At 35.4% G+C, this 10,000-nt stretch overlaps 1 protein-coding gene and 1 long non-coding RNA gene across 5 annotated transcripts in view; one reads left to right on the top strand and one right to left on the bottom strand.

Moving 5' to 3' along the window:
* LOC124231728 (uncharacterized) overlaps nucleotides 1-1,099 on the top strand; it is a 15,452-nt gene extending 14,353 nt beyond the window's left edge. Inside the window, exon 3 of the long non-coding RNA XR_006886660.1 lies at nucleotides 1-1,099. This exon is cut by the window's left edge and continues 541 nt beyond it. This is a non-coding gene — a long non-coding RNA (uncharacterized LOC124231728).
* The window catches only part of CDIN1 (CDAN1 interacting nuclease 1), a 209,736-nt gene that overhangs the window by 131,165 nt on the left and 68,571 nt on the right, over nucleotides 1-10,000 (bottom strand). The gene's annotated exons all lie outside the window — the stretch shown is intronic.

The raw sequence follows: 10,000 nt of genomic DNA, 5'->3' as shown, positions 1-10,000 counted from the left end.
AAACTGGTTGATTTGCAAAAACAAAACAAAAAAGTGTTTATTAATAAATATAACAGACTTGTAAAAATATAGATCAGACTGAGAAAATTCATTTTTGATTCTTATTATAGCATTGACAGGCCTCTTTTTATGGAGAAGAATATGTAACCAAAGAGAATTTATCAGTCGTTCTGCAGAGGGCTTTACTTGGGACGGATGTTAAATAATTTCATCAGTGACAGGAATGATAGACAAGGACATATGTCTGCTTAGTTTATGGGTAACATAGAGCAGGGGGAGTAGAATTTAAAAAAAAATTAGAATGCGTGGAACAAATTTAACTCCTGAATTTAAACAAAGTCATCTAGTGAGATTATAACCCAAAATGTTACACAAGTCCATATATACATATGTAAATAAGTGATTGAACAAATAGAGAGAAGAGACAAAACTTCTTTAGAGAAGAATTCCAAATAATATATCTAGATACTCTTCTCTCCAGAAGGTGGAGTTTAATCTCCCTCTTCAACTTGCCTGTGGGCTAAAATCAGTGACTTTCTTCCAGAGAATAGAGTATGGAAAGGGGAAAACAGTAAATTTACAGTGGAGAAATCTGGGAAACACTACCTTCACCAAGAGATTAAAATAACATAGTGATAAATTGTATTGATGTCATGTACTCCCTGATATGATATGATAAGAGAACTTCACCTCTGTATACCTCCCCAAAACCTATAATCCCAGCCTAATCATGAGAAAAACATCAGACAAACCTAAATTAAGGGACATTTTACAGAATACCTAATCAATATTCCTCAAAAGCATTATGGTCATCGAAAACAAGAAAAGACTAAGAAATGGTCACACACCAGAAGAGACTTTAGGAAACATGATAACTAAATGCAATGTGGGATCTTGAATTGGATCCTGGACCAGCAAAAAGCCATTCATGGAAAGAGTAGAGAAATTTAAATAAAGTCTGGAGTTTGGTTAATACCAATGTGCCAATGTGGGTTTCTTAGTGCTGACAAATGTACCACAGTAAAGTAAAATGATAACATTAGGGGTAACTCAAACTGAGCAACAGGTAGAGGGAGAACTCTCTGTACTATCTTTACAACTTTTCTGTAAATCTAAAATTATCCCAATAAAAATTTTATTTAAAAAAGTAAAAGCTTTCTGGTGGACTTGCTGCCCCCCTCAATGACCTCATGAAAAAGTTAACCCTTCCATTACCACCCAAAAACCAACGCCTGTTGCTTTTGAGAGAGTGTTGGCTAAAAGAATCCCTGAAGTATAAGATATAATTATGAGTAATGATAGCAGGAAAAAGTTGTAAATTTTCATAGTACATATATAGGTAGAGTAAACATACGCTGTTGTTTTGTTATTACAAGACAATATAAAAGTAGTAAAATAATTCAGGAAATTGAGTTCATCCTCCCAATCTATCCAGCTCTGATAAGACCATAACTAATTTCTCCCCATACAGAGCAACATAAAAAGTATTTTAAGAGGTTTCAGGATCTCCAAAATTATTAGAGAATTCAAACTTCAGAAGTACTTAAACATGATGAAGGGTAAATTAATTCCTTCATATGTTTCAAGCAACTATTTATTGGAACATTATTGTCTATTGCTACAAAAGTCATTAACATCTGAGCACCTACTATGTGCCAAGCACCATGCTAGGTACTTTCAAAAACCATCTTTAATCTGTATAACATTGAAAGGCAGACGTTATCCAATCTTAAAGAAGAGCAAACTGTGGCTTCTGAAGGAGTTCCCCAAGGTGACAGCTAGTATAGGATCAAACTAAGATATAAACAAATTGTAATAGATGAGATTTAGGTAGAAAAGAGATCAACTCTCCTGACATTAAGAGAAGTGGAGCACTTGTGCAATATCTAAACAATGTTGCTAATTCTCACATTCATTAAATAATGGCCAGAGGAAGACTCTGAAATCAGAAGACCTGAGTCCCTTCCCTGGCTCATTGCTTTGGTTTGTTCCCTTTTGCATTCAGGCACACAACAAGGGTAAGCAGAGGAGCAGGCAGGTGTGGGCGATCTGATTTCAAGTCCCAACTCTTTCCCTTTCTAACTATATAACTAGGCTGGTCATTTATCCTGAGCTTCAGTTTATCATTTACAGAACTGCAAAATAACATTCGCCTTATCCATGTCAAAGAGTTGTTGTATGGATCAAAAAGAAATCAAAACTTTTTTAAACGACAAAGTTCTATCCAAGTGTTTTACGTGTTATCTACAAAATTCCTTAATATCCTCTCAATCCTAGAGTCATAAGAAAATGGTAGGTACATTATCAATAAAATATATAATTCAAGTCAACAAATATTTATGAATGTGAGACCAGGGGATGAACCAAGACAAGGAACACTGAATCCACCAAAAATGAGTCCTGTATTAGTTATATAAAATGTCTTCTCAGACTGAAAGACAACGAGAAATTGGAGTTGAGGTGGCTTGGTGCACGCAGGAGACAAATTATTCATCTACATACACTATTTAGTTTTAGCAAGAATAATTCGGTAATCCCCATTAAAATACAAAGGTTAGCTCATATACAGTGACATCACAGATTGACTACGATCCAAAAGGTCAAGTCATGGGCTCTGAATGAAGCAGAAATTATCTGTTCAACAAAGGAGATCTACTCAAAATGTTGTACTTCATGTCCTTGCAAAGCAAAAGAAAGTAGCTCATATTATCTGTATATTTTTATCTGGTAATGAATAAATACTATTCATATTTTCCAAGAAGGTTGTTCATCAAGCTTCTCAAGCAAAAATATTTGCTCTAAAAAAAGAATCATTTACAAAATGAAGCAGGAAAGAACAAACCTTACAATTATCTCATTCTTAAATATATTAGCATCCTCTCATGAATTAGGAGAAGGTGGAATTCCTAAATTCTCAAACCGTGACGTAATATTGGTTTTATTGATTCTCTGTACAATTTGTGGGAGTACCCAATCATTATTTTGACAGTTTTATCATAAGGTAATAGACTTCCTTTTAGATAATTGCAGTTACCACATTCAATTTCAACCTTCCATAGGATTTTTTCCTACACACAGCTCTACTGTCAGTCCTAGATCACATTACTTTCTTTTTATAGCTATACACACAAAGGATTTTAGGTGTTACACCTAATTATGTCAGCACAATAACAATTTAAAAGCTCATCATTAAGAAGTAAAGGTTAAGCACTTATATGTTAAGACTCCTTTTTATAAAGACGTATAGTGCTATACGACAAAGGTAAATGAATTATACAAGCACTTAAAAGTCTGTTTGAGAGTTACGAAAAAATAAGCCCTCTTTTTGGGTAAACTGGGAAATTTGATGAGTTTGTATCCAAGCAATAACATTTGTGAACTACAGTGTTAACATACAAGTTTTCTGACTCATGAAAACTATTTAGCTACACAAGTTTTACAACACAGAGTTGTGTGACAAAATACCTTTTTCCCTAGGGAGGCAGTTCAGAATTATTTTCTAGAACATGGGTTCTGGAATCATTCTGATGCTACTAAGTAAAGTCACGTAAGATCTTTGTACCTCTGTTTCCTCATCTATAAATAGGGATAATAATACAACTTGTCTCATAAAGCTGTTCTGAAGATTAAGTGTCCAAGTTGGTAAAGCTCTTAGAAAGTAGCTGGCATATAATGTGCACTATATAAATATCAAATAGTATTATTATTGCTGACCTGAATTGCCTTAAGCAGCTAATAACTAAATAAAGACACGAGGAAGGATCAAAATTGATAGGAGATCTAAGCCAGTGGATGAGATGGCAGAAATACAATGGGAGCCAAGAGATGAGCTACTCATAGAATGCGGAAATATGAGATATTCCAACTCCAGAAGAAAAAGCAAATTTGAAGTTCAGAAGTTCTCTGTAGAAAGAATGAAGTAGTTTGAAAGGAACTCTAAAGACTGAGGCCAAGCTGGTACCCAAGGCTTAAAACTGACAACCTTGCAGTTTCCCATTGGCGTGTATGTGTATGAGGGGAGGCGGCAGGTGTTAGCAGGGATGGGATCAGACAATGACCAGTAGACAGCAGAAGGGAACAACTGCAAAGAGACTAGTTAGGCTTAGTAGCAATTCAGTTGAGTGGTTGATCCCCCTAAAAATATAAGCCACAATAATTCTCAATTTAGTGCATTTCATCATTTGGGGAGGAAAAAAATCACTTGGTTTTCCATTGTATAATTTCCACATTCCACTTCATAATTACAAAATCAACAGAAAATGACTTGGTGTCTTGATAGGCTCAGGCAAAAATTCTGTCCCCTCTAGTCAATTTACCTGATTTAAAAAAAAGTAAAATAAGAAGTAGCTCTTTAAAAGGGCAACTATACAATATAATTTGGCATCCGAATTAACTACTTCTCTCAAAATAAAATGTGTTTCCAGTAAGTGATTGTATTTCTAAAGAAGAAAAACAAATCAACATGGTTCTGCAATAAATATTCTGGAATGACAAAAAATGTCAATAATCAATATCTTATACCAAACTAAAAAATAAGAAATATTGACCAACACAGAGTTTTTCTTACGTATCAATTTATGTAAAGTACCTTTTTTTAAGTTCTAAGAAGATTCTACTTTATTGTAAATTTTTAAGACCGTTTTCCTTAAACAGAAAAAAAATTTTACATGAAATCAGAACTGTACCTAAAAATTTAGAATATACAAGCACCACACATATAGGAACCAATTTTTACTTCTGGATCCTTCTTGAGACATAAATTCCAGTTGGGGTAGGGGGGATTATTTCTGTCAAAATCAAGCAACAACTTGTCATCAGTCCTTGATGGCCCCTGTCTCTCAGGTTGTGAATCAATCCTCGAACCCTTTGGTCCTCCCTCTGCCCCGCCCCCACTATCGTCCCGCTCAACCCCTAACAACTTCTTCATTGATAAGTTTGCTTTTTATATCATAAAATTTTCCTCACAAGTTGATGAGAAAAATATAAGGGAAAGAACAGTAATCAGTAAAAGTTTTCCATAATTGGCAGGATTTCTAAGAAGTTCAGTAAGACACCAACATTAACAGCCAAGGTAGATTATTTTTTTAATTTCAAGTAACCATCCTCTGCTTGTATGCACAACCCATGGATAATAGAGAGTTCACTAAATGCCACCGGCTATGCTGTATATAAAGCATAGTTGGAATCTAATTTCCAATTCTGAGCTTCTTGAATGACAAAAGCTTTCAGTATAATCATTATCATTAATATTTATCATGCAACGAATGTGCTTCTATACTTCTGTTTCAAACTAGCGAAAATAAGTCATTTTCTCATTCCACCAGTTGTAAAAAGCAAGTCTATAAATAGGTACTAGAAAATGCCTACCCATAGATACAATTTTTATCAACAAAAGCTGAGGGTCAAAAATAAGCTCAAATTCCTACCCCTGGAATTTCACCTGGATTGTCTTGACCAGCAAACTTCAAAGGATAGATAGGATACTTTTAAGAAAGGGAAAACATCATACAGTGTAGAAGCTTCAGAATTCTTTTATTTTATTTTATTCTTAAAGATTGGCACCTGAGCGAACATCTGTGGCCAATCTTCCCCGTCCCCTTCCCCTTTCCCTTCTTCTTCTCTCCAAAGCCCCCCAGTACATAGTTGTATATTCTAGTTGTAGGTCCTTCTGGTTGTGCTATGTGGGATGTGGCCTCAGTATGGCCTGATGAGTGGTGCTATGTCTGTGCCCAGGATCCGAACCTGTGAAATCCTGGGCTGCTGGAGAGTTTGAACTTCACCCCTTGGTCATGGGGCCAGCCCCCAGAAGTCTTTTAATTAAGACTTTTAAAAACATTTTTAAATTCTATAAAAGGCTGAAAGGTACCCACATGCAGTGTGTAAGGAAATAACATTTGCCATTAAATAAATACGTAATCAATAAGCAAGAGGTTTGCAAAGAGTTGAATATATTCCCTTCTACACTAAGCTAGAGAAGCTCCATGCATTCTCTTCCTCTCAATGAAGCATTGCTCCTGCAATATGCATTAATTCCTTACATTCACTTTAGTACCATTTAGGGGGCAAAAAAATTTAAGGCACCATGCAAATTCAATTCTTAATCATTTTAAGGATTAAATAACTACTTGATAATTAAGAATCCAATGAGGGTTCACATATAGAATGATGAGCGCCTTCTCATATTTGAAGTGTCTCAGAAAGAACATCTCATTTATAGAGGACTCAGATCTACCTTATGATCTTGAGAAGGAGCCCCAAATTTCCAACTTTACAGAAACATTCTATAAGATGTGCCCTGAAACCTCAATTTAGTAGCCCAAACTGAATTCATTTTTTTTCCTTCTCCAATTCAAAGCAACTCTTATTTCATTTATTTTGAGAAATCTCAGTTTGCAATTTCAGATTCATCTTAGGCTCTTTTCTACTTCTTTATCACCAGTATCCGGTAAATTTGCCATGTCCTATAGACTATATTTCCTCTTTCACTTCCACTACAAACCCTAATTCAGACCCATTTAAAATTTTCTAAGAATAATATAATAGCTTATTATTTGTTCTCTCTCACCACATCCAGTATCTCCTCACTTCAATCCATTGTACAAAGTGCTACCATATTATCTTCAACCTTGGTCCTTAACTGCTGTCACAACATACAGCTCTGTGTCATGATCCACTATAAAGTGTCTTGCAAGTTATTTATAATTAACACTAAGTAAATTTGTAAGTGCTCTTTTTAAATAAGTGAAAGTTGATTTAGATATTTATTTAATAACATTCTTCTTCAATTGTTTTCCAGTATGCTGTCTTGAGAGGAAGAGAGGGGATGGAGTTACAGATAAGTGCTAGGAATTTCACAGAATCCTGGTTACCACTAGGTAAATGACATCCTTCACATCTCTCTGGTTGAAAAGCACTGCCATAAAAAATTAAAGCTCTGATCGTCACACTGCTATTTAGAACCATAAATGGCTTCCTATTGCCTGCTAATTTAAATATAAACTCCTAGCTCCGGAATTAAGTACCTTATATCATATGATCTTAACTGAATCTGGCCAACTTTAATTCCCTCAATGATTGTACACATAAGCTTGTAGTTAGTGACTACAGACTGTTCTCAGCGGACCTCATGCTTTCCATTTTCCTTCCTTGGTTCACAGAGTTCTCTCTTAAATTGTCTCCCTCGGCAGTTATACTCCCCCAGCCAGGAAGTCACCTCTAATTCTACAAACCAGAATGTATCTTTCCACTGACTCCTTCCAGCATTTTTTCACCTCTAAAAGCACATCAGACAGATAATTCTTACGTACGTGCTTTGCACATCCGACTAAGCTGTGAGTTCTCTGACAGAAAGGCTATGAGTTTTATTCCTCTTTCCATCTACTATGATACTTAATGTAGTGCTCAGGCTAGAGTCAGCACTCAAATAACTCTTGACGAACTGCAGAAGAATACAGAACATGAATTCCAAAGGAATCAATATCCCAGTATTGCTAGTAAGGGACTCGTCAAAGTCTAATCAGATCCAAACACCTACGTGATGCTTTCTCACACTTTCTTCTATTAAACCTAGAGTTTTAAAGATAATCATACTGTGTACTGATGGCCTAGCGCAATGCCAAAACCAGTTTGCTACAAAACTGAAGGTCATTCAAAAAGAAAAATAATTAGTAATCCCATTGGAGAAAGCATAATTTCATTGGGGGTGGAAGAGGAATTACACATTAGGTAGAAGAGCACATCTCCTTAAGAAAATAACAGAGAGTAAATTGGAATTCTACACAACATTCATCTTCATTGAAGATTTCATTCAACTGTACTGTTCATTTTTAAAAGATATTCTATTAACGGTGAGCTGTCCCCAAACCAAGGAGAATATACTGTTATATGGAAGAAAGCAAAGAAAAGCTGTATAAAATCTTCAGGAAATAAACAAAATCATCAGTTTTTAATGTAGATGGAGGTATTTTCCCAAAGGTTCTTCAGGAATTTTAATCCGCCTTCTATTCAGACTCAAGAACAGTCATTATGCTTAACTTATAATTTTATTATAATGGCAGACTCCCTATTAATAAGAGCTCTCACAAGTTATAGATGATTGATTTTCATGAAAGAACTGTGAACACTTAGATTATCTTCTCCCATTTAAGGATATTCCCATTTTTCTATCTACTCCAGTTAAGAAAATCTTCATTAACAGTTATCTATAGTATGACTCTTAGTAGAAAGTCATAATTCTTAGTGTGACAATCACTCACTCATTTACTCATTCAGTCACTCAAGCTTTTAATACTTGAGACTTAACAGGAAGCAGGACATAAGCTGCAATTGGGGAGCAATGAACAATAACAACAACAACAAAAAACAAAATCTCTCCTTCTCGTAAAAGTTAAGATGGAGAGGTGAGATTCCAAAGAAAATAAAACATGAAATTAAAATCCAAGCTTCCTCAGCAACTCAGTCTGTAACTGGTCATCACTTTCCAATTATATTCTCTGTTGGTGCAATTAGGAAACATGAAATAAAACATGAAAAAATGTATTTTGATACTTAAAGGATTTGTTCTAAACACAAGGACTTTCACTTTGAAGAAAACAGACCCAAATATAATCTATCTATTACTCATTATTTATCAAAATGCTGTTGGTAATATCCTACATCAGGAAGACAGACTGCTGAGCAGGGTAGGCTCCATAACTTGAACTGATGGCATGAGAATAAAGAGTTCTTCATCTCCCGCTTTTGCCCAGGTCTATAATGTGACATAAACACCTGCAACCCTAATCTGACGTCATTTCCCCAACAATTATTCTAACTGGTACTTTGTTCACCATAATGCAATAAAAGGAGCTTGACGAGGAGCTGGAAGCCTTGAGTTCCAGCACTGCCATTCACCACCATGCCCTTCACTACCACTTCCATTTACAACTTCTTAGTCTCAGTTTCCTAACCTGTAGATTGGCTCCCATGCCTTACTTACCTCACTGGGTTATTCTGAGGCCATAAAAAAAACACGGAAATGCTCAGAACAATCCAACTTTAGATTTTATTCAGATTTCATGATGAAAAGAAAATGGCACAATGTGAGTGAACTTCCCTATACCTTCCAAGACCCCCAGTGAATGCTTGAAACTGCAGATAGTACAGAACCCTATATATACATACCTATGATAAAGTTTAATTTATAAATTAGTCAAAGTAAGAGATTAACAACATAACTAAGAATAAACTAGCACAATTATAACAATATACTGTAATAAAGGTTGCTGTAGGTCTCAGTAACTTCAGCAAATGATTTTTTTTCTTTCCTTATTAAGTCAAGAATTTTCACCTTTTTGCTTAAAGGAAGTACTTTATGGCTTTTCTTTGGCAGTTTCAAATTGCCAGTATCACTACTCTTGCGCTTTGAGGTCACTGTTAAGTAAAATAAGGGTTACTTGAACACAAGCACTGCCACACCACAACAGTTGATCTGATGATCAAGATGGCTACTGAGCGACTTATGGGCCAGTAGTGTATACTGTGTGGATACCCTGGACAAAGGGATGGAGGTGGAGGGTGCGAGATTTCATCATGCTACTCAGAACAGCACACAATTTAAAACTTATGAACTATATCTGGAATTTTCCATTTAATATTTTCAGATCGAGGTTGACCCTGGGTAACTGAAACTGTGAAAAGTGAAACCCTTGGTAAGGGGGACTACTGTAATGTCTAATTTGGGAGAAAGAAAAATAATTCTATTTAATTGAACAGATTTGATGTGGAATCTGGGCTCTAGGGTCAGCTTTATGTAGTAATAATTATAGGACCATGGCCAAGTCACTCATCCTCTCTGAAACTCAGTCTCTATAATACCTATCCTATCAACATGTTAGTTTTGTTGTGAGAGCAAGCAACAGTACCACATATAAGTATCCTAAAAGACTGTACAACATTATTTAACTAGGGGCAATAACAAAGTCAATACAAAATTGTTTGTTATCAAAGTGCCACCCAGGTT

The sequence above is a fragment of the Equus quagga genome, chromosome 2, assembly GCF_021613505.1.
Source record: "Equus quagga isolate Etosha38 chromosome 2, UCLA_HA_Equagga_1.0, whole genome shotgun sequence".
Lineage (NCBI taxonomy): Eukaryota > Metazoa > Chordata > Mammalia > Perissodactyla > Equidae > Equus > Equus quagga.
The sequence above is the reverse complement of the archived record's forward strand: the minus strand, read 5'-3'. Positions and strand labels throughout refer to the sequence as shown.